The sequence below is a fragment of the Hydra vulgaris genome, chromosome 01 (assembly GCF_038396675.1).
Source record: "Hydra vulgaris chromosome 01, alternate assembly HydraT2T_AEP".
Classification (NCBI taxonomy): domain Eukaryota; kingdom Metazoa; phylum Cnidaria; class Hydrozoa; order Anthoathecata; family Hydridae; genus Hydra; species Hydra vulgaris.
Genome location: NC_088920.1, coordinates 20,696,955 through 20,721,329, shown reverse-complemented (window position 1 = coordinate 20,721,329; position 24,375 = coordinate 20,696,955). Strand labels below are relative to the sequence as shown.

At 27.2% G+C, this 24,375-nt stretch overlaps 1 long non-coding RNA gene across 1 annotated transcript; it reads left to right on the top strand.

The window, feature by feature from the left end:
* Positions 1 to 19,214: 19,214 nt before the first annotated feature.
* LOC136074816 (uncharacterized) lies at positions 19,215 to 22,104 on the top strand. The gene is made up of 3 exons (XR_010635467.1): positions 19,215 to 19,321; positions 20,113 to 20,385; positions 21,051 to 22,104. It is a non-coding gene; the product is annotated as an uncharacterized LOC136074816 (long non-coding RNA).
* Positions 22,105 to 24,375: the final 2,271 nt, after the last annotated feature.

Here is a 24,375-nt window from a genome sequence, read left to right as displayed (position 1 = left end):
GAAAACATTGGCTTTTATCAAATGGCGGCAATTAGTGAGCTAAAGTGACCGTTATACAACAAAAACATTTGAGTTACGCATTTATTATTCATTATTATGATAGGTTGTATTGAATCTTTACCGGAGATTTTTACACTATTCAATCAACTTTAGCAAAGTGTTTAAATTTAGGTCAGAGATTAGCAAAAAGGTCAGATCAAAAAGTTGTATATTGACTTTTTTAATCATTTGCAATGTAATATTTTTAACCATTTACATACATGCGTATGTAAATGATTAAAAATGTTTATTTTTTATAGCACTTGGTCAAATTTTTTTTCCCATTAGGAAGTTAAAAATGTCAAAAATTGTTTTAAATATGAGTGAAAAACGTGAAATACTTGTAAATAATGGCAATAAAGCTGTGGCGTTTAGAAATACTCTATCTTTGTAGAATTTTAAAATACTTTTACATCACCGAACAATAAAAATCAATTAACTTTATTATTTTTTTAAATTTTTAAACTATTTTTTTTTAAGAAGATAAAAAATACCAACAAGTACATTATTTATTAATTTTTTTTGTTTTTAATTGTATTTAAAAATATGAAAACTAGAAAAAAATGATCGCTTTTGGCAGAAAGTCTGTTAAAACCGATCAATATAAAATACATTTAATAAATTTAACTTTTTATATATGTAAATGTATATATTTTTTATATAGCATACAGAAATGTGCTATATATTTTTTATACAGCATATAGAAATAATAAAAGGATAAGTGTTTACATTTTTTACAACAAAAAAAATTTGAACCCATTACAAAACTGTTTGGCAAACATGTTTTGTTGCAGAGCCAAGTATTGCAATTTGGATTCTAGCATGACATCATGTCCGAATGCAATTCTTTTTTACACTTTCTGCATTTAACTTTTCTTCTTTTGGCTGAAGGTGTTGTAATCGGTTCTATGTTTTGAGTTACTTCTTTTTCTGCAGGGTTTGGCAATGGCATTATGAGTTTACAGATGGTTTTACGCTTTTTAGCAAGTTTTTCAGCTAATTTGAGTTGCTTAACCTCTTCTCTTTTTTTGAGATCTGCAACACCGTGTTCTGTAATACGTTGGCCAGCGATTTTTGGAATATTAGGTTGCCTCGATTTTTTTACATCAGACTAATTTTTTTCTTGAAAAAAACTCTTTAGCTCATTTTCCATTTAGGTTTTCATTCTCTCATGTAGTGCTCTGTACTTATCGAACCTCGAAGCTGCTGTTGCTGGTTCAGAAGATAATGCTAAAGCCTTTATTTTCTTCGCAATGGCGTTGAAGACGTCGGTTGATTAAACGTTTCGGAGAATGCTAATGCCTGTTGATTGATTTTGTTTTTGTGGAAATAACCCAGAATTTTCAAAACCAGCAATAGCGTGCAAACGTGTAAAACACTTACCGCTCTCATACACCTGTTTGAGCAACGTAGGAAATTTTTCTTTATCTAAGTTTTTGCATTTTGTAATAAAACTTATCAATAAAACTTCTGAATGACTAAAAGGTCATTTATAAGTTTTATTGAGAATTTCAGCTAACTTAGATCCTACAGTTTGTTCACTTTTTTTCAATGAGAGATAGCATAATTGGTGCACAATCCTGAACAAGCTACATTGGTTAGAAATCGTTTATCTCAGTTTTACAATAATCTTGAAGTTGAAATATAGTCTTTGATTAGAAAAGATCGCAATTTGTTTGATTCTTTTATATTTATTTATTATTCAGTTGTAACAATAGTAATATTATTGGTAATATGTTTAGTGATAATAGTGAAATTGAAATGGATAATGTTAGGCTCGAAGTTGTTAGTGTAAATGGTAATAGGCGACATAAAAATAGCTGTTGTCAAATAAAAGAGATAGATCTAGGTAGGATAAAATTAATCATTGTTGAAATGTAAGAAATGCTGCTCAGCGAGCAGATAACTTACTTGCAATTCAGTGTCAAGCAGTGTTGATGTCTGTTAATTCGATTTTACTTTAGACACTTGAGAACAAAGTAAAGTATGAATTTTCTATTTATAGTAATATTATTTATATATTTATAGTAATATATTGAGTGATTTATAGTATATATATTTATAGTAATATTTAAATTAATAACAGTTTATAACAACAAATTATAAACAAACAGTTAATAACATAAATGATTTTAAATTTTTTTTTAATTTCAAACATAATTTTCTTTTTTTTTTTTAAGTTGCCTTTGTCATCACTTGATTAGTTTGCTTACTGTTGAAACATGGTTTTAATTTTGTAAATTTAAATGATGTTAAGTTTACTCTATTAAACATTAGTCAACAGTCAAAGAGAAGTCGTAGCTTAATTAAGAAGTGCTGGGAATTTATCTTTTAATCAAGGTAAAATTAGTTTTGTTTACTGATAACATAATAAAACCAGTTACTATAATCTATTGTGTTTTTTTACTTTTTTTAACATTCCGCTTTGAAAACACTTTCTTTCTCTCCCTCTTTCTCTTAGATGAGAGGGAGAATTAAATAAACTTCTTACATATTTCTTAATACCACAATTGATTATGACCATTTATAAGAAATATCTTACAAGTTGCTTGCTATTTTCTGATATAGTTGTTTAAATTAATGACTATAATTGTTCCTCGATTGTTCAAATATTGTAACATATAAAATCTTTTTAGTTCAAGTATTTTAGTTAATAAAATATTTTATAAAGTTGTGGTGTTATTGCGTTGTATTGTCTATCCTTTTTATAGTATTTTTTTTTTTAACTATTCTGGAGACAATAATCTGTGTTTACAAAAATCTTGTGCTATGCGCTATTGTTACTGTGTTTTGTGTTGATAGAACTCAGCTGTTAAATCTATTTTTTTGTTCTTTATAATTATTATTCTAATTCTACTAACAATAAAATGCAAATAATACTTTTGTAATTAAAAATTGTATTTTTTTTTTCATTTCTTTTTATAGGTATTTGCAGGCTTTACTTGACTTTCCTTTACTTTACTGGTACGTGCTGAGTTATGACAGATTGTAAAAAGAACTTTATTGATGTTATTGCAGCTTTTATGTCGTTAACTATAAGCAATGAAATTGCTGATAAGGAGTAAAACTTAAAATGTTATTTATAGAAAAATTTGTATTTAATTTTTTAGATAATATATCAAGTTATTAATGTGTTTTTTATTGTTGTAAATGATTTAATTACTAATAACTCGTATTATGGGTTGCTTACTTGTAGCATATATAATAACTATTATTATATAGAACAATTTATCATATTAAAATATTATTTGTGATCATAAATATTATATAATATGTTTAATAACTACTATAATATAATTTGTTTATATTTATTATAACTATTATTATTATAATATAATTGTTATTATATAATAATTATTTCTTTAACGTATCACGAGTTCATCTGGAAAACGTAAATTTAATTTTAAAAAACTAGTAAAAACTGAGCTACTCATAGTTGTGCATCATCAGATATCATTTCATATATTTTAGACGTTTTTCATATGGTCTATATGATAAAAATAGATTTTTTTTAGATGTTTTGTAAGTGGCTAAAGTACTCAAAACTACTGAATTATTTTATGTTGTGTTTGATGTTATATAAATTATGTTATCATTTTTATTCATTTAAAATGCGAGTAGTTTCTTAAGTCTAATTAGATTTTTATAACAACATATAAATTAAATTCTTTTATTTTTGACTTTCGGGTAAACTCTGTAATATAAGTCTATTTGCTGATTTAAAATTGATTTTTTTCGTTAATTTGAATTGAAAAAATGAAATACGGAAACCGTAAATTTTACGGAGAAAGTGCTGTCTCTTTGCTGCCTGACTTTCTCCATTAATTTGTACAGAAAAAATAAAATGCGGAAATCGTTAATTTTTTACGGAGAAAATACGGCGAACAACAGTGTATAATAAAATAACCTAAAAAAAATAATGTTCTGTAGAAGGACATGCACCATTTTCTACTTTTATAATTTATTTTTATGTTTTCTTATACTAACAATTAATAATCATTAACTATTAATTAAAAAAGATGATATAGATCTAAATAAATCTCTGAATGCAACTGCAAAACAAATAGCTTGCTTTTCTCATTCTCTGCAGCTAGTGTTTCGTGACGATTTTAAGTCTCTAACAAGTTTCAATTTTACCCTTTCAAAATTTTCTAAACTTCAAAATCTTTTGCATTAAAGTTCTCTATTTTGTCTATGAATCTGCAATGGGAAAAAGAAATCGTGTTCAATCTAAAAGTGAAACAATTTGGGACAATTACTATAAGGCAGTTACTATCATTTGTTTTGTTTCCGTTGTTCTGTCACTAAAAACCGTGTCAGGAAAAAGCATTTCTTTTTTATTGATGATTAAAACTCTGCAGCAAGAACTACATAGCTGTTTTCATAGTATATTTCTGTTTCTTAAAATCAACCATCTTGCTGTAATCGCACCACGTTCAAAAGTTCATAATCTTAACTTTGAAAACATTTTATTTATAATGGCCAGTGCAATGTTTCCGATGTGTTCATATCATTGGCTTATAGATCATCATGGCACATACGAGCAAAAGAAAGAAGTTAGAAACAAAAACAGCGAGGAATTTTTTATGTTTTTTTTTACGATTTAGGTTTTAATGGATGATTAATTTTAAATGATGGTTTTGAAAGAATAATGCAGTAAAACTTGTTTCCCACCGGGATGGTTTTGAAAAAATAATGTAGTAAAGTTAATAGTGATTATAGACACAAAAAAAAGCCAATAAGATGTTATTCCAAGAACGAAAGTTAAAAAATAAGACATCTTAAATAAAAAAACTTTCAATATTTAAAAATTTTGTTTTCAGGTTTTACACTTTACATAGAGCTTGGAACAACATAAAGAAAGCTCAAGAACAACACCATAAACCTCATTGAGGTGTACTAAAAATGAGGTTGCACCAGGGCATACCATGCATTTGTTGGTGTTTAAGAAAGCTAACTTCATTGTAGACATGGAACAAACATTTATATATTTACATTTATATCATATTTTAATATTGTTTTGCAAAACATTTCGGTAGTCGGAGCATGGGAACAAAAAAGCCTAAGAATATTTGCCTTTCTCTTCCTACCACAAAAGTGAGAGATATAAGTTAATAAAATATTTTTTTACTATTCTCAACTAGACTAATAATCTCTCAGCGTTCAAAAGTTATGACCTTATAAAATTTGTAGCCTCCTCATATTGAGGGGTGTTCAATTTTTGTATTTGTTAAGTATTTTTGTTTTTGGCGTTTTAGACTTTGTAAATTTCTTTCCATAACCTTGGTCTAGTCATGCAACATGAGTTTTTTTTTTGTTATTTAGGTGCCCCAAGAAGACCTAACGGTCTTGTCACAGAGCACCGCGGAAGTGCATTTAACCACTGCACCAGGGCTGCATTATTTAACTTTGCCACACTTGCTGTCTGCAGTTTTGATAATAATTGGCTTTAACATAATGTCGAAATTTAATTATTTGGCCAAGAAAATCTTTGTCTTTGTCTTGGCATTAGAACATGTGGTCTTAGTCTTACTTTTTTTACCTTTTTAATAATTTTATCTAAAACAAGTGCTTTAATTACTGCGTTATGGCTACTATAAGTACTAAATCATCAACCATACTACAAAGAGGTTTTTTTATGCTGAATTCTATTTAAACCAAGTTTTCAGAAAGCCTTTATTTGCATTTTTTTTTAGCTTTATTAGAAATATTTGCTGAAAAAATTAAGTTTATTTATGTAGATTTTTATCTTGTATTTGCTCTAGCTTTCCTCAAATTAATAATTTTCATTTACTTTTGTAATCAATTTTGTATTATCTTTTTTCATGGTTTTATACTAATAACAGCAGTAGCGTAACGTAGCGCAGTGTTTATACTTACTTTGAGGTGGTAATAAATAATTTGACTGACACCGGGCTGCTGTTAAACAAATGAAAGAAATTAAACAGAAAAGACGTCATATTTTTGGTAGATGGGCATGGTTTGAAATGGTTACTGAAATTTGAAATTGAGTGATATGCTGGGTGTGTGTAATAAAAAATTCAGTTATGAATACGGCATCATTTTGAAAGTAAGTCCTAAGAGATTTCTTATCTAAATTTTAAGATGTTCAAATAAACATTTACAAAGTAATTATAAAATTGTTTATAAATAAAATGAAAACAAATAATTTTTTAAAATAGTTTAAAAAAACTACCTTTCTCCATATATTCCTCCATCATCAGGAAGCCAAGATACTGAATATTACAAAACGTAGATATCTCGTGGTACAACAGAGAGAATAAACACTGATGCCATCATAACCAATATTTTCATAACTATTTTGTTTTTTTGCAGACATTGAGCAAGTTGTTCTTTAAAAATACCAGTCTTTCACAATTATGAAGCTTAATATACACAGCAAATGTTGCCATTGAAAATACTGAGATAAAAATTGTTGATCTGGCTGCTACCAAAGTAATTAGGGGATAAGCGTAAAAATGCTTATTGACAGCAGCAGTATTGCATGTTTGATATAAGTCAATATGTAGAGAACTTATGTAATACGATTCCCAAACAACTGATATTAGTACTGTTACAAAGATGGCCATGTGTATAATTAATTTTCGGAAACGTCTTTTAAAAGGAAAAATAATTGAGCGACATCTATCAACTGCCATAATAAGTATAACACCAGTTAATATGTTGGTCATAACACGACTAAATTTTGGAAGTGCTTTACACCCAAACCATCCGAAATCCCATCGTTTGTGGCATGTTAAAGTCCAGTACAAAAATACAAAAGGGCCAAAAAATGAACCTAACCCATCAAAAATAGCGAGGTAAAAAATGAGTAAATCAATGGTTGGTCTTTTTTTTAAATCAACTTGAAAAATAATAACGACTAAAACGTTTCCCATCACTCCAATAATAATAACGGCAATATATCCGAAAACCAGAAAATAGTTAGCAAGTGTCAGCTGACATTTTGTATTGAACGTTGAATTTTCTTGAGTCGAAACATTAGGTTCAACAGTGAACATTTTTTTTAACTTGTGTTTTACTTTTTTTTAGAAAAGTTTAATTTTTCAATAGCTAACAAGTTTATACATATCTAAGATCACTTTCGAGGTTTTTCTCCACTCCACTTTCAAACAACATTTTGATGAAATAAGAATGCATTTATTAGAGGGTAGTAAGCTTTACGTGGTCATATTTTTTAAAATAAAATTTCTAACTAAAATAATATTATTTTATATATCTGATAACTGTAATACTTATAGAATCTGGCTTTAAAATTATTTATTTATAATTTTAAAATTAGTTATATAAAATTTTCGCAAGGCAACAAACAGGCAACTTTAGATTGCTTAAGAAACAAAACATTTCTCATGAAACTCTATTTCTTACCGGGGTCCATACCTTCATAACAAAGTAATTAATCCCGTCAACAAAAATCATAAGTCAAAAAAAAAAAAAAAATCGTAAAGTAATTTATATCACTATACATAACTAAAGAAAACTCTTTACTAAAAAATTATATACATTGTATATAAATTTTTTAGTAAAGAGTTTTATTTAGTAAATGCAATGCATTGAAGCTGCACCGAGCAGTGAACGCCTTAGAGATGAATAATAAGTTAAAAAGAGTTTAGCAGAGTGAGATAAAGTACAAATGGACAGATGTCCAGTGGAAAATAAAAGAGCCTTTAAGCAGAAAAATACTAAAAAACTGATAAATAAAATGTTGTGAAAACAAAAAAAAAACAATAAAAAATAGTTGAGATACGTAAGAGTCATTTACTGTTGTTCTACTAAATTATCGTAAGTGTGATTTGTAGAAAGTATCAGTGATAGAGCAGAATTATTTGTTTTATAAGTAGTTATCATGTGGTCTGTACTATTAGGGTGGTAAACAAACATTATCGATATAAGTGTTTCATAGACGTCTCGAGTACGGTACGGATTCGCGCCTTCTAGTACAGTATGAGCACAAGAAGACCTCCAACTTTCGCCCGAGACCGGTATCACAAAAGAAGCTCCACTCTGGGTCTACACCAGAGTATCTTGTTAAGGTATCCCATTGTGTTATCCCAAAAGAACTATTCTCAGTGTCACGAGTGTTGATAATTGCTGTGCTTTGTTGCAGGATAACGAGGGTCTGTAAGAGTTGTGAACTGTTTTGAGTCTTATAGCTGTGTATGTATTGTAAACAGTCAATGCAGTATAATTTGTATATCATTTACTTTTTAGCCATTTATAACTATATATTATTACATCTATAATAAAATAATATATGTAATATATATACATATATATATATATATATATATATATATATATATATATATATATATATATATATATATATATATATATATATACATATATATATATGTATATATATATATATATATATATATATATATATATATATATATATATATATATATATATATATATATGTTTATATAAATTTCAAAGGGTACCCTATGATAAGTCTTCCTGGTCTTCTACGAGTTTTTTTTACAATATTATATTTATATTTAAAGAAACATAATTATATTTTGAAAGATGGATTTTTAATTTTCATGATGAAAAACTATCGTTACTAACGGGTGATGCGGAAGTTATCGGACAAAATAAAAACGTCAATAACTTATTTATAAATAAAAAAACAAACTACTATTATATTTTTTTAAATAAACCATTTATCTTTTAATAAAAATATATTATTTTTTATATGAAAAAACACCACCATCTGCAATTGATCTCAATTTTGCTCTGACGCCTTTCATATGCGACTGTAAAAAGTTTAAATCAATTTCTTGTAGTTTTAGTTTAATGCGATCAATCAAAACTTGCTCTGTTGAAGCTTGCCAATCTCCCTCGTAAACCTTCTGTGCCAAATGTCCCCAAAAATTTTCAATTGGTCGTGCTTGAGGCACATTTGGGGGATTGGATTCTTTATCAACGTAATAGACATATTGGTCCATCCAATTTAGAGAATCTTTGGAATAATAAGAACTTGCTAAATCTGCCCAAAATAAATAGTTAAAGTCTCCATGATACTTGTGAATAAATGGAAGAAGTCGTTTTTTTAAACATTCATTAATATAGATTGATAAATTGATCGCTACAGCCTTGGAAGTGCGAAACAATGGCTCGGACATACCTCTGTCAGATGTGGCTATTCACATTAATAATTTTTTTTTCCCTTTTCCTATAAAACGAACACTTTCTGGGCATGTCTTTTTGTTGATTGTGTAGTATCCAGAATTTGCAGGCATGTTGTCTCCTGCAAAACAAAAGTATTTTTCGTCATCGATGACTAGAAGCGATTTTGTGTTATAGAGTTGGTTAACTAGTTTCCTGCTTCTTTTTTTTGCCTTTATTTGTTGTTCTATAGTGTATTTTGGAGTCTTTTCACGTTTTCTATATTTAATATTCTTTTTTTTTAACTGACGACCAATTGTCGATTGATTTACACCGAATTTAATACCTATTTTTCTCTGATTGACCCCTTTTCGATTGTTGAAAAGTCTCGTTAATTCGGCTTTCTTTTCTCTAGTCCAGGATGTTGGACGACCATGGTGCTTTCTATCAGAAAACGATTGAACAGTTTCAAGTCTTTTTAGGTTATCATATATTGTACTTCGAGCAAATCCTTCCTTTTCAAAATGATTTACGATTTTTTTTTTTTTATATTAGGTTTATTTACAAAAAACATTTTTAGTCGCTTTCGAAAAGATTTTCGTTCAGCTACATTTAACCTCACTTTAAATAATTGTGTTTCAAATAATAAAGTTTATAGTTTATAGAACGTTTATGCCTACGCATAAATCCACAAAAACTAATTATTATGCTCAAATAATGAAATTAGGATTTGTCCAATAACTTCCGCATCACCCGTTTTGATATGTTATATGTTTTTTATATTGTATTATTTATCGTGTCATGGAATAGTAACTTAACGAACTGTAATAAAAAATTAATAGAACTTGTAAAAAAAAAAACTACTCGAGCAAAACACTAGAAACAAGAAAAAAGCTAATGAAATATGTCAAAAGATTTAGCAAGGTTTAATGAGTACGCTATTATTAAGTATGGCTAAATATTTTAAAAAGAGTTTTGCAAATAAGTAAAGGGTTAAGCAGGAGATAATTTTAGTAATAAATGAGGGGGACGGGAAAAATCTGTATATATATATATATATATATATATATATATATATATATATATATATATATATATATATATATATATATATATATATATACTATATATATATATATATATATATATATATATATATATATATATATATATATATATACATTTATATATATATATATATATATATATTTATATATATATATATATATATATATATATATATATATATATATATATATATATATATATATATATATATATATATATATATATATATATATAAATATATATATATATACATTTATATATATATATATATATATATATATATATATATATATATATATATATATATATATATATATATATATATACACATATTTACACAGTGCCGTTGCTAGTGGGTCTAAGTTAACCTCCCCCTCCCTCCCCAAAAATAAAACTGTCTAGAGAGCCCAAATATCATAAAAATTTTCAATTAGGTATTACAAAAAAAACGGTTTTTAAATTTGCAAAAAGGTCACCTAGATACGCTGTCCTCCTTCCCCATATTTAAAGTGTGTTTCGAGGGCTCCTCCTCAAATTATAAAATTGAGGAGGGACCCTCGTTCTTTCTCAAGTCTCGTTATTGTGGAGTTAGGCGTAGGATGAAGGATGGGGAATTAAAGTAAACGTACAGCTCTTTAAACGTTGAAAGTATTTTTAAATTTCATATAAAATAAAAATAAAAATTATTATGGATGTAGTAAATAAAAATAACAAAAAAATATTTTAAAAAATGTCGGTAGAAACACATTATCTTAAAAGGAGGACATCTAGAAGAGCTTGAAGTAATATTTGCAAAGATTACAAGCGTAAATATCAAAATTATTACTGAAATTTGATTTAACCACCAATAGAAGAAAATATACAATATTGTTAAAGATTAAGAAGGCTTTTTAAACAGAAAAGTTTAAATGAAAGTTTAAAACTCCAAGAAGAGATGAAGAAGAAAAATGTGGCAGAAATAAATAAAGGAACAGAAAATGAAAAAAAAATCACAATAACCAGAAACGCTTTGAAATTGTCACCGAAACCTACCATCAAAAGTATAAATGAGAAGTTGGTTGACCTCAAAAATTGATTTTTAATCTGAGAATCAAAGGTGGAAACGAGTTGCAAGGTAAAACTTGAAACGATTGAGAAATAGAATAGTGAAAAAATTTTTTTCAAAGAAACTAAAAATTAACATCAAAATAATTATTGAACGTGCACTTAGATCAGGCTCAAAAAAAGAGCAACATTACAAATAAAATTATTATTTTATAACAATAAAAAAAATCTTTTTCAACTGTCAAAATCTACAAGAAGCGGGTATTTTTATTAATGAAGACTTTGCCAATGAATCGATGGAAATGTATTAAATTTGCGGAATCATCAAATGAAGTATTAAATTTGTGGAGAAAAGGTAAGTATTGTATTTTGAAGCTTGACAAAATTTATTGTTAAAATCTGAAAAAGTAATTTTTTGTAAATTTTATTGTAAATTCTCTTATAAGCGCATATACTAAAATAACGTTTGTATATTTGAAAAAAAAAGCAAAAATAATTTGAAAAGCAATCAATTTTTCTGAAATAGATTACTTGTCAACAAATAAAAACTCAGACCCAGAAACTAATTACAACTGTGATTTCCTAACGAATGTAATAATGAATCATTAGACCGACTAAATAAAAAAAAGGAATTACTTTTACTCAGCGTTTTTTAGTGTAATTGTTTAGCCTTACGTGAATAAAAACTTAAGCAAACTCGCTCAAATTTTTATTTACGTAAAGCTAAGCAATTTACTCCAAAAAATATGTAAGTGTTCATAATATCATACGTGAATAAAAGTTTGAGCAAAATTAATGAAGTTTTTATCCAAGCAAGTTAAAAGAGTTTCTTTTGAAGAATAATTAAAAAATAAACATTAAATTAAATTTCTTCACATAAATATTAGTAGCTTATATTGTAAATTTTAAAAACTTCTTGATCTTTGAAATAAAACTAAAATTTCCTCGTTGTAAATTAATATCAAGAGATGAATAAAAATTTTATCTCTGTGAAGGAAAAGTATAACGCATTACATTAGAAATGATTTGAGTGCTTCTGACTAAGGCAAATAAATTTGCACCCTTGAAATTGTTAATAATCAATTAACAAACATAATATCAGGCTGTTACTATCGACCAACTTGTGGTGTGAACGACCACCTAAAGGCGCAAACGAGAGCTTGAGCAGATTTTTCGAACAAAACTTCTTCAAAAAAGACGCAAATGAAAAAAAGATAAACTATTTTTTTGGAACCTTTTTCGATAACAGCGATAATAAAAGTAAAAAAAATTTCAACTTTTTTTTTCAATTTTCATTCTAAAAATTTTTTTAATTTAATAAATTGAGTATTATATAGTGTCTGAGTAGTATCTATTTTTATCAGTTTAATATCTGTTACGCCGGCACAGTTCGGCTCATGACCTCATTGGCAATTGGTCATGGGATTCTAGGTTTACCTTGCCTGACTACGGGTTCCTTTGACTCTACACAACTGCTGAGCGAGGCCCAAACAAAAACGACTCAATCTTTGAATTAGAAGCGGTTCTTTTAATAAATCATCCGACAAAAGTAGCAATTATTACAGCTATTCTCATTAATAATATTATTACATATGATGTTCTTAATAACGATATACAAAAAAGGTTTTTGAAAATGGTATTTTTAACCCGGGAGGCTGAATAAGTGTTTTTTGAACATTACATATTATTACATAATTGCTAACTGGGAGTAAGTGCAAACTAGCAGGTTCTTTGAGAGCGCAAAAGTCGCCTGGGTTAAAAATAGAGTACGGCGCCATTTTTTCAAACCAAGAGGTCAAGACACTTTAGGTTTTTCGAACGCATCAATTATCAATTTCTGATACAGCACATTTTATTCTTTTGTAACGACCAATTCTCTGTATAACCTAATCAAAACCGATATACAAATTAAAATATTAGTTTTAAAACCAATAAACAAAAAGTCGATCAACAAAATCTTCGAGAAAGGTAATTTGGGGTTTTAAAATTAAATTTTTGAGCTTTACTGGCCGCCTAATTATCGATATCATCAACGTAGCTCACCTTTTTAACCAAATGTTCTTCAATCGAAACAACCAAAAGGTCAGTAATGCAATCTTCGCTCATGGTTAAACGGAAAGAATTTTTTTCCATCTTCAGTTTACTAAACAATTATTCTTCAGTTTACTAAACTTTTTTATCTTCTACTGCCACTTTACTCGTGTGTAGAATTAGCAGAAAGAACGTTACTTTAGAATCTTCTAGTGTAGAAAGATTTGTAGAACAAATTTAAAGTTTTGTTTTTACCTTTTTTTTTTGTGGCAAGTAATCAAAAAAAAAAAAAAAATGAAATGGCAAATAAGACATAAAAATAAACAAAAATAAAAATACCTGAGCTTCCTTCATTGTTTTAAAAAAAACTTTTGTAAAATAAATTATAGAATCTCTTCTAAATTATTACTTTTGTGATTATGAAAGTCATTTTTTGTATCAATATTTAAACATTATATTCAAAAAAATGACTCAATTGGAAATAACTAAATTTGTTCAATATTTTAGTATTATATTTAACTAAATATTATATATTATTATCCTAATGTATTGTAAACTTCAAAAAATTGGTTTTTTTAAAAATATGATACTTGTCCATTTAATAAATATAAACAGTCCATATAATTTTTTAACTAAATTAATGTCCGGCTCAAGCCGACGACCGATTTTTGTCTTATCGCCGAGCACTGTGCTATAATTAATATTTTTTTACATAAGTTATTTTAGGAGTATATATGAAGTGTTTAAAATATAGTTCGAATAAGTTCGTATTATATAACAAGTTATTATAATAAAAATATAAATCGAATCATATAGCGAATCAAAGTGTGGGGCTTTTTTTTTTATGTATTTTTTGTATTTATATATATATATATATATATATATATATATATTTATATATATATATATATATATATATATTATATATATATATATATATATATATATGTACATATATATATATATATATATATATATATATATATATATACATATATATATATATATATATATATATATATATATATATATATATATATATATATATATATATATATATATATATATATATATATATATATATATATATATATATACAGCGGTGGCCAAAAATTAAAGACCACTCATTTTTTTAAAATTAAAATTAAGAAGATTCTAATTGACATATTAAATTTTTTTTCAATATCTTGTTAGTTAAAACATACGGATTAAAGTGGTATAATCGAAGAAAAAGACAGATACGCTGCTCTTGTATTAAAAGAAAAAGGCTATAGCATCAGACAAATAGCAGAAAAGCTCGGAAGGTCTCACTCTTGCATTATTAACATAATTCAACGATACAAAGAGACCCGGTCAATTAATGATCGTCATAGGACTGGACGCAATAAAATTCCAAATGACCGTGATGTTCGCTCGTTAGTGAGATTAATGAAAGAAAACAGACAACCATCATCTACAGACTAGTCTACGAAATGAACACTGTCAAATGGTCTGAAAGCAAGCCCTAGAACTGTGCGAAGGGTCCTCCACAATTTGAATTATTTATGGCGTGCTGCTGCAAAAAAACCACGCTTAAATAAAAAACAAAAATTTTCCAGGAAAGAGTGGTACAAACTACATAAAAATTGGTTAACAGATCAGTGGAGCCGTGTGGTCTCTAGTGATGAAATGAACGTTGAGGTAGACAATATAAAAGGTCGCGTAATGTTGCGTAGACTTCCAAGCGAACGGTTCGATGAATCATGCATTTTGAAACGAACAAAACAAGTCAGTGGTCCAATAGGCATTTGGGCCTGTATGAATGCCTGTGGAGTTGGCGTTTTTCATTTATTCGATGGTAGACTCAACAAAGAAAGGTACAACGAAATTTTGGAAAACTCGCTTATTTCTAGCATTGATTTATGGCAGTTGCAAGATGGATTTATTTTCCAGCAAGATAATGCGCCGTGTCATAAAGCGCATGTTGTTAGCGATCAATTCTAATAAAATTCTAGTGCTTCCATGGCCTGCCAATAGTCCAGACTTGAATCCAATAGAGAATTTATGGTCGTGGCTTGATCACAAGCTTGGTAAAGAACAACTTTACAATTTGGAAGATTTGAAATCTCTCATCATTTGAAAAATGTGCCTGATGAAGTAATCAAAACTTTAATGAATTCAATGCCAGAACGAGTACAAGAGTGCTTAAAAACAAATGGAGGAACAACACGTTTCTAAATTATTTTTTTATTGCTTTTTGAAATATTTTTGAAACTGGTCTTAAAATTTTGTCCTATTTTTTTTCCCATTTATATTTTTTACTAGTCAGTTTTTTTAATTTTTTAACATTATTTTGTAAAAAAATTATAAATTCTTTTATAATAAATATAAAATACAATAAAAATTCTTTCTAAAAATGTTTTTCTTTTTTTGATACCTTTCTCCAAAATAAAATTATACTAAGGTTAAAAATTGATTTAAAAAAAAAAATGAGTGGTCTTTAATTTTTGGCCACCGCTGTATATATATATATACCTTGTTAATAAAAAAATAAAATAAAAAAATTACAATGAAACTTTTACGTTACACAAAGAATGTATATGAAACAGACTGGGGCTCAAAGAAGATACGGATGTCTGGTGTCACCACAATCTTTTCGTAGAGTTTCTTTAGGGATTGTCCATAAAGTACGTACGCTCGGAGAGGAAGAGGTTGTCTGAAAACGGCGTATATGAGATGGGGGGGGGGGGAGGGCCCGGCAGTAGGTCAATTATAATAATATGAAGACACTAAATTTAAAAAAATATTATAAAATGTTGGGTTGGAAGGTTAAAAGCGTAGGTACTTTTAGTGAGGTAGAGGGTACTCAAAAAAGCGTATGACAAAATGCGGGGGAGGGTAGGATGGGGTGGGCGAAAAAAAGTGCTCCCACTTTACGGACGACCCCTTACAATAACAATTAAAGCGCTCATTTTAAGCCCTCATGGCTTTAGTAAATTTACAATAAAATATTTTGTCTGAAAAATACAACGTGAAGAATAAAAACTCATTCAAAACTACGTATTCATATTATATATATGTTATAAATTAAGAAGATGCAACTTCATTTGTCGTTTAAAAAAGAAAGAACTTTTCAATTTTTTTTTAGGGTATTAAATTTTTTAAAGAAGATAGTGTATTAAATTTTTAAAGGAGATAGTGTATTAAATTTTTATAGAAGATAGTGAATTAAATTTTAAAGAAAATAGTGTATTAAATTTTTTAAAAAGATAGTGTCTTGAAATTTTAAAGAAGATAGAGAATTAAATTTTCAAAGAAGATAGTGTATAAATTAAAAAAAAGATATTGTATTACATTTTTTAAAGAAGATAGTGTTTTAAATTTTTAAAGAAGATAGTGTATAAATTTTCAAAGAAGATAGTGCATAAATTTATTAAATAAGATTTTGTATTACATTTATTAAAGAAAATAGTGTTTTAAACTTTTAAAATTGTGTAAATGCTAACCAATATGATATGATTTAAGAAAGTGCTACCTTACAATTTTTATTTTTTTAAATTTAATATTTTTCTTAAAATTAGAAACTTTTTTAGATAGTAGTAAACAAACTGAATATAAAAAGCATAATTAAAAAAAAACTGGGGGTTAAAAGATGCTGAGCCAGCATAAAAAGGCAAAAAACAAGCAGTAATAAAAACATAAATAACTTGAGTAGTATTTGAGCTTTAAGCTTCAAATTTTCTAAACATATTTAGGCCCTTAGTAAAATTTTAAAAAAATATTAGGCCAAACTAAAATGGCAGATATAGGGCTGCAACGGATATAAGAAATGGTCCACAGGGTTTGTAAAATAGCAGACTCTGACTAAAATAAAAAATATTTTTTATTTATTCCAGCCTTTTCTACAATATCAATGAATAAACTGTGAAAACTTCAAATAAAAAGAGTTAATAGTTTTTAAGATATTCGTGTTCTAATATTTAGAAATATTCACAAAGTAGAAAACCGAGGAAAACAATTTTTTTTAATTAAAAAAGTTGTAAACTAAAAAACTTAATCATTAAAAACATCAAAACTGGCCATCGCAATACGATTGACCACCATCAATCTCTTGCTCTTTGTCATAATAACCTTTTTTTAGTGATCTAAATGTCTTTTTTCTTTTTTTAGTTCTTTCACTTGACTTTAACTCAATATTTTTGTCAAAGTTTTGTGCACTAAGATTGAAATAATATCGTGGCAATTTAAAAACTTTAACGATTTCAAATTAATTGATTTAATGACTCGTTACAATTTTGAGTCAAGCCATGCAAACATTTTTCAAGATGCACCACTTTGGACAAGTTTTGAAAAATTGATTTTAATTTTCTCATTATAACTTCTGGTAAATTTACTTTACTCTGTAGCTTTTAAGTTAAGTTACTTTATCAGACTGCCACTTGCAGCAACTACTTTTGCTTTTAGTACAAAATAAGTAACGTGTTTCGTCTGAAGCAAAAGCAGTGCAATGATACAATGTTGCAATGACAGAGATACGCATCTCTAGTAAATTTGATGTATTCTCCCTGATTACCATGCCTACATAATTTTGAAGTGTATTAATGGCTTTATCAATTAATCATACCTTTTCACATATTTTTTTATCAATTGATAATAACTTGCTTTTTAATTCTTTACTCGATTGCTAACATTTGAAACCTGTTATTTTTTGATAATGATCTTTGCATTCTAATTTTTCTGTAATCAATATATCTCCATATGGTTTTGACTTAACTACTTTTATAAAAGAACTTGTATCTCCGTCACCTAGATACTTAGCAAAGTGAAGGTTTTATTTTTGTTCAGAAGAAGAAAATATTTCAATTTCTCCAGCTGTTTCCATTGACCCTGCTGATCCAAAATGGTTTATTTGAAAATATGCTTCAATTTCCATTCATCAAATTTTAAAGAATACTTTTTTTTATTCCATATTTCACAACTTTTCCAAAACCTGACATCACATAAGTTTTAATAACTTTTTTGTTTTTGTGCGCTACCACAGCAACAACGCCATTAAGGGAAGAATATCCCCTTTTCTGCCAGGTACCATCAACAGAAACAGAATAGTCAACAAGATTTGATGTATCGTCATATGGTTTTACAAGACTTTGGGTTATTTCCATAGCAGAATTTTTCAAAGTACAAATTGCAGCTTTCTGATATGCGATGTGTAACTCGTCATTATCTCTGTTAATATTTTGATAAGTCATTGGGGGTGGCATGTTCATAATATTTGCAAAGCCTATCATTGATTCTCTGCCACATCCTATTCTTTTAGACTGCGAATGTTGACTTATGATGTTTATTTCCACATTTTTCATTGTTTACTACAGGAGATCTATAAAAAATATTAATGTTATCACAATGAGTACATTTAGCTTTTAAAGACAAAGAAAATCTTTTACGCAACAACATATTATGTGATATTTTCAGCTTGTACATATTTAACAAAAGAATTTTGAACAGCTAAATAACAATTTTTTTCAAAAACTATTTTCAGCTGTTTAAAATGCATTAACCCAATAGGCACGCAACGTTTTATTCACGTTTCAATCACGTGTATTTTAGGTGACTTTGTTCAGGTTACTATTTTACGTGAAAGTTACGTGAAAGTTACGTGCCAAAATATCGCGTCTAACGGAACTTTTTTCATTCTTAATAAAAATCTGTGATAAGAAATATGAAATAATATTTTTTATTATATTATTTATTTTTTTATAGTATAGTTTTTGTATTCATTACATTAGTTAGAATTATTTTACTGTTATGATGGTATAATTAATTTTTATTGTAGTTTAATCAGAATTAAAAAAAAAAGATTGGCCTATATAATATCTTATAACGCAATGCATTTAAAACAGAACTAAATAGTCCAATATATTTTAAGTTGTAATATCTAATATCCAAATTACATCAGATTAAGTTAAATAAATTAGTACCAAGCGTCCCTATTTGCCACACAAATAAGATTAAACTCAAATACAAGGTATGCTTTTTTTCTACTTAATGATATAATATTTTAGACTTAATATTTTAGACTAATATAATATTTTAGACTGAATATTTAATATATTTAGAATATTTTAATATAATATTTTAGACTGTCCATTTTGCTTACTTAATTTAGTACAAAATTAGTTATGTTATAACGAATTTAATATCAAATTAAGTAAGCTACATGGACAAATTATAAGTTCTAGCAGAACTTATTCTTGATTCTTGAGCAATAATAATGTCTGTAGAACTTCTGCATACATTATTGCTCAAGAGTCGATTAGATAAAAATCAAAAATAGATTTTCTTCTATCATTTGGTTTTTATCAACAAGGTTAAAGAATTTATCCATGATAATATCAATAAACAAATGTGTTATGTTATTTATTATTGATATACGCATATATTATTATTATATACTTCATCTTTTTGTAATATATGACATCTTGATCTTGTGCTTTACTTGTTAAAAAAGGTTAATACTTATTTATTTCATTTTCTTATATTATTTAAATATATGATTAACATATATATTTGAATTGTATTTATGAAATTATTATTGTATATATTATATGACTTTTATTACTATTGTTATTATGTACAATATAAAACAGGTTATTAACGCGGATTTGTTGAATGTTTTCCCCACAAAAAGATGATTATGATGCTATTGTATTTGAAGCTGCATTATGCTTATCTTTCAATGTTGACAACCTTCCAATATGTAAAGCAAGTTTCTCTCAAATATAGCATTGCTTTTTTAAAAATTGTTCCATGATTTAGATCAAAGAAATAGCAACACCAGAAAATCTTGTTGCCAAAACAGTTAGCGATTCACCATGTAAGACTTGTGTTAAAAATATGTGATTTAAGATAATTATTTAATAATCATATTATTATTTAAGTTTTTATTTGTTTCTTTTTAGCTAAATTTGGTGTCGCTAGCTATTATTGGAGAAAATATCAACTTATTCATTAGATAAAGTTTGATGCATGCTCTTACCAAGTTTCCTTCTTCACGTTTCAATCATGTATATTTTAGGTGACCTCGTCCAGGTTACAATTTTACTTGATTGAAGCATGAAAGTTACGCTGCCAAAATATTGTGTATTTTGGAACTTTTTTTATTCTCAATAAAAACCTATGATTAGAAACTTGGAAAGATCTTTATTTTATTTACTATTTTTTTATAAATTAGTTTCAGGGATTATTTTTTTTGGGATATTCCTGGAATACCGGATATTTTTCTGAAATTTATCTTTTTCCAAATATCGGAAAAGTTTTCCATACATGCAAGTTAAAGTATATATTATTGTCATCTATTTGTTTTTATGTTGTTTTAGTCATCATTCATACAAAAATTAAGAAAAGTTTTTAAAAAATTGAGAAACAACTTGGCTGAATGCAAAATTAAGGGAAAAATTAGGGGGAAAATATTCTGAATTTTTTCAGGATATTTTCCGCAGCAATTTTCCAAATTTTTTAAATATAATGATTATATGAAATATGTAGTTTATATATTCATTATTGTAATTACTTTTTATTATACTTTTATAATAATATAATTATTTTGCATTGTAGTTTTATAATAATAAAAAAGTATCAGGGTATAAGATATCTTATAACATCGCAATGCATTTTTGACAAAAATAAAATGTCACATATATAATATTTTATCTAAACATATTATATTATTTTATATCTAAGTTTTATCAATTTAGGTTTAATAAATATATTACAAAGCTTAGTTCAAAATCGTGTAACGTTATGGCAGATAATTCTCATAATGCAACATGCAAAAGATCAAACCCTAATACAAGGTATACTTTTTTTTCTACTCTATTATATAATATTTTAGACTGTCAAATTTGTCGATGTAATTAATTTAATAATAAATAAGTTATTATAACTTATTTAATACTAAATTTATTAAGCTACATGACAAATGATAAGTTCTGTATAAAATATTATTGACTAGGAAGATCCAATCGTATTATTATGTTATTGCCTAGGAATATCATTCTGAAGTAAGACACAATAACCTTTTAACTTTTAAAGTTTGAGAAAATTCACTTTTCCCTCTCTTCGTCTTCTTTTGTGATCGCACCCTGTAGCAAGAATTTAATTTAGTTCATATCTTGTTGGAGAATGCAACTTGATTCTGAGTTGAATTTTCAGCACTCGGTATTTATTGGTGAACTAATTTGACAATACTTTATTATGCATACTTTTAGTTTTATACTTAATATATTATATATAATTATGGGTAGATGAAGCTCCTTAGCTGTGGTGAATGTTTCCACAGCAAAAGGAGCCTCAAGGTGAAAATCTCACCATGGGTAGGAAAATCATGATATAAAATCCCCACTATAATGTTGTGTGGTTATGTGGTAACTATTACTTTTTTAAAAATTGTTATAATTTTTCTGTGTGCATTCTAAAATAACATCTAATGTTCAAAACTTTTTAGATTACTCATTTAAAACAACTTCGTGGGCTGTCACCTTTGCATCTAGTGAGTTGAAGTATAAACAAGTTAATGCAGAAACAAGTGCAAATATAAGAAGATGGAAAACAAAAAAAAACAAATTATTTAATCATATGTTATCACATAAGGTGAGTCCAGGTCTTTTTCTAATCACGCGCATCAGTTATTAACTTTATATATAGATATATATTTATCTATAGACAGATATTAGATATAGATATATATAGATAAACAATATTTTTTTAGACTTGTATTTTTTATTTTGTACTTCTTTTTTTTATTTATCTGTCGACGTTTTTGTTGTCTTTTTTTATTAAATCCTTGTTTATTTTTTAGCAGTAAGAGTATAAAATTAGAAGGCAAATGACTTTTTTTATTTTTCTGCATTGTATGTAGTACTGTTTTCTTAAAATTGTTTAATGATTTAGATAAAAGAAAACAACTAGAAAATCTTGTTGCCAAAATGGTTGGCAACTTACCGAGTAAGATTTGTTTTAAAAGTTTGTGATTTAAGATAATTATTAAATAATCATATTATTATTTAAGATTTTATTCGTTTCTTTTCAGCTAAATCTGATTCATTAGATAAAGTTTGATGCGTACTCTTATAGGAGAAAATATCGACTGATTCGTTAGATTATGTTTGAAGCGTGCTTTTATGGGAGAATATATTGACTGATTCGTTAGATTAAGTTTGAAGTGCGCTCTTTGTGGATCGAAGCGTGCTCTTCGTAAGTTGCAGATCTGTGATTTTGTACTTATTACTTATTGGATATAAGGAGAATATTTTAACAAAGTGCAGCTTTTATTACAAATTCAAAATGTTTATGTCAAGAACTAATATACTGACTAATTCAACCATGTAATTTAATACGTATTAAATATTTCCTCGACAATGAGTTTTTTTTCTTGACACGAATCCAAACACTTCGCTTTTATAAAGCATAAATATTACTTAAATATTACGTGTCAAAATTAACGTAAAAAGCACGTCTTCGCATTATTATTCTTAAATATTACGCATATCGCATAATTATTACTTAAATATTACGTGCCAAATTTAACGTAAAAAGCACAGTTCATGGGGACCAAAAAATCACCTAAATGTTACGTGCCAAAATAACGTGAAATTCACGTTTTTGTCACGTCGCTGTGCCTACTGGGAAGGTATAAGGTAATAAGGTAAAAGTTATTTAAATCATAATATTTTTGTTTATTTTATTCATGATTTGAATTTTTTTTAAAACAGTCGTGTCACCAGTTAAACAAAATTTCGATACAACCTTTTTAGTGTAAAAGTTACTTTGATACTTTCTCTTTCTTTTTTTGTTGATTTTTTTATAATTTGTCATTATTAATATATAACTATAAAAATAATTATCTTGACATTTAGGAAAAACTTAGAAGTTAATTACCAAGAACAATTGAAGACCTGAGATCAAGAACGCCCCAAGTCAAAAAATAAACATTTTTCAGGAGATTAAAAAAACAAAAAATAATTTATTTTTTTAAGTTATTCAAAAAAATATACAAATATAAATTACTAATTTAAATTAAGTGAGTCAGAGAGATAAAAGATAAGTATTTTTAGAGGATAAACCATTGAAGCTTGTTCAGTGAAGGCTAATAAACAATGCGGTACTTAGGACGTTCTTGATCTCATATGTCAAGGGGGGAACAAAAAATAAGAAATAAATGTCTACAAAACATATTAATCAGCTCAATAGCAATGTAACATAAAGTAGAATAAAAAAATGTAATAAAAGCTCGTAGAATATTAACACAATATCAGCTAAGAAACTATTGTTCAAAATGTTTAGGCTATCAAATTGTTTATTCAACCAACTCAATAATCTCATCATTGGAGTCATTACCTTCACTATTTTGGATGGAAAGTAACAACTGATAAAACGATTTAGCCTCATCACTAATAAACTTGTTTAGTTATTGTAAATCTTTGAATTTGGCAGATTTAATTGGCAAACTGGCAGTGTACATCGAGACGGTTGGCAACGAGGGATTGACATTATGTTTTTCAATAACAAAACATTTAAAAACAGAACTCTCTGTGTCCAATGAAACTGCAACCATATCTTTGTGCAAATTGGAATATTCAAAAATAAAATAACTACTCACTGCAAATTTTTCTTTATTAGCCATAATCGTCTTCTTAAAGAAAGGTTGAAAATTACTTTGATAATCCTTAATATCAGCGCCAGAAATTCTGACAACAGGAAATTTTTGGGAGACCACGTCTATCCATTGCGAAGGAAGTTCAACTGTTTCTAATCTCCGTTTCATACCTTTAATGATAGCAAAATGCCTATCGCAGGGCAGAAAACTGTGCCCACGAATTGGAAAATAATGCACAATTCGTTGAAAGCGCTCTAACTTTACCAAAGTATACAAAAACTGAACCATGGTTATGTTGCGATTTTGTCTAGAGCAAGCGTCGCTAAACAAGAAAACCGTAATAGAATCAGGAAGCTTCGAAAAATAATCATTCAAGCAGCTAAGAACTTCATTAACGCCTCTCTTAGCAACATTTTCTGGCCACA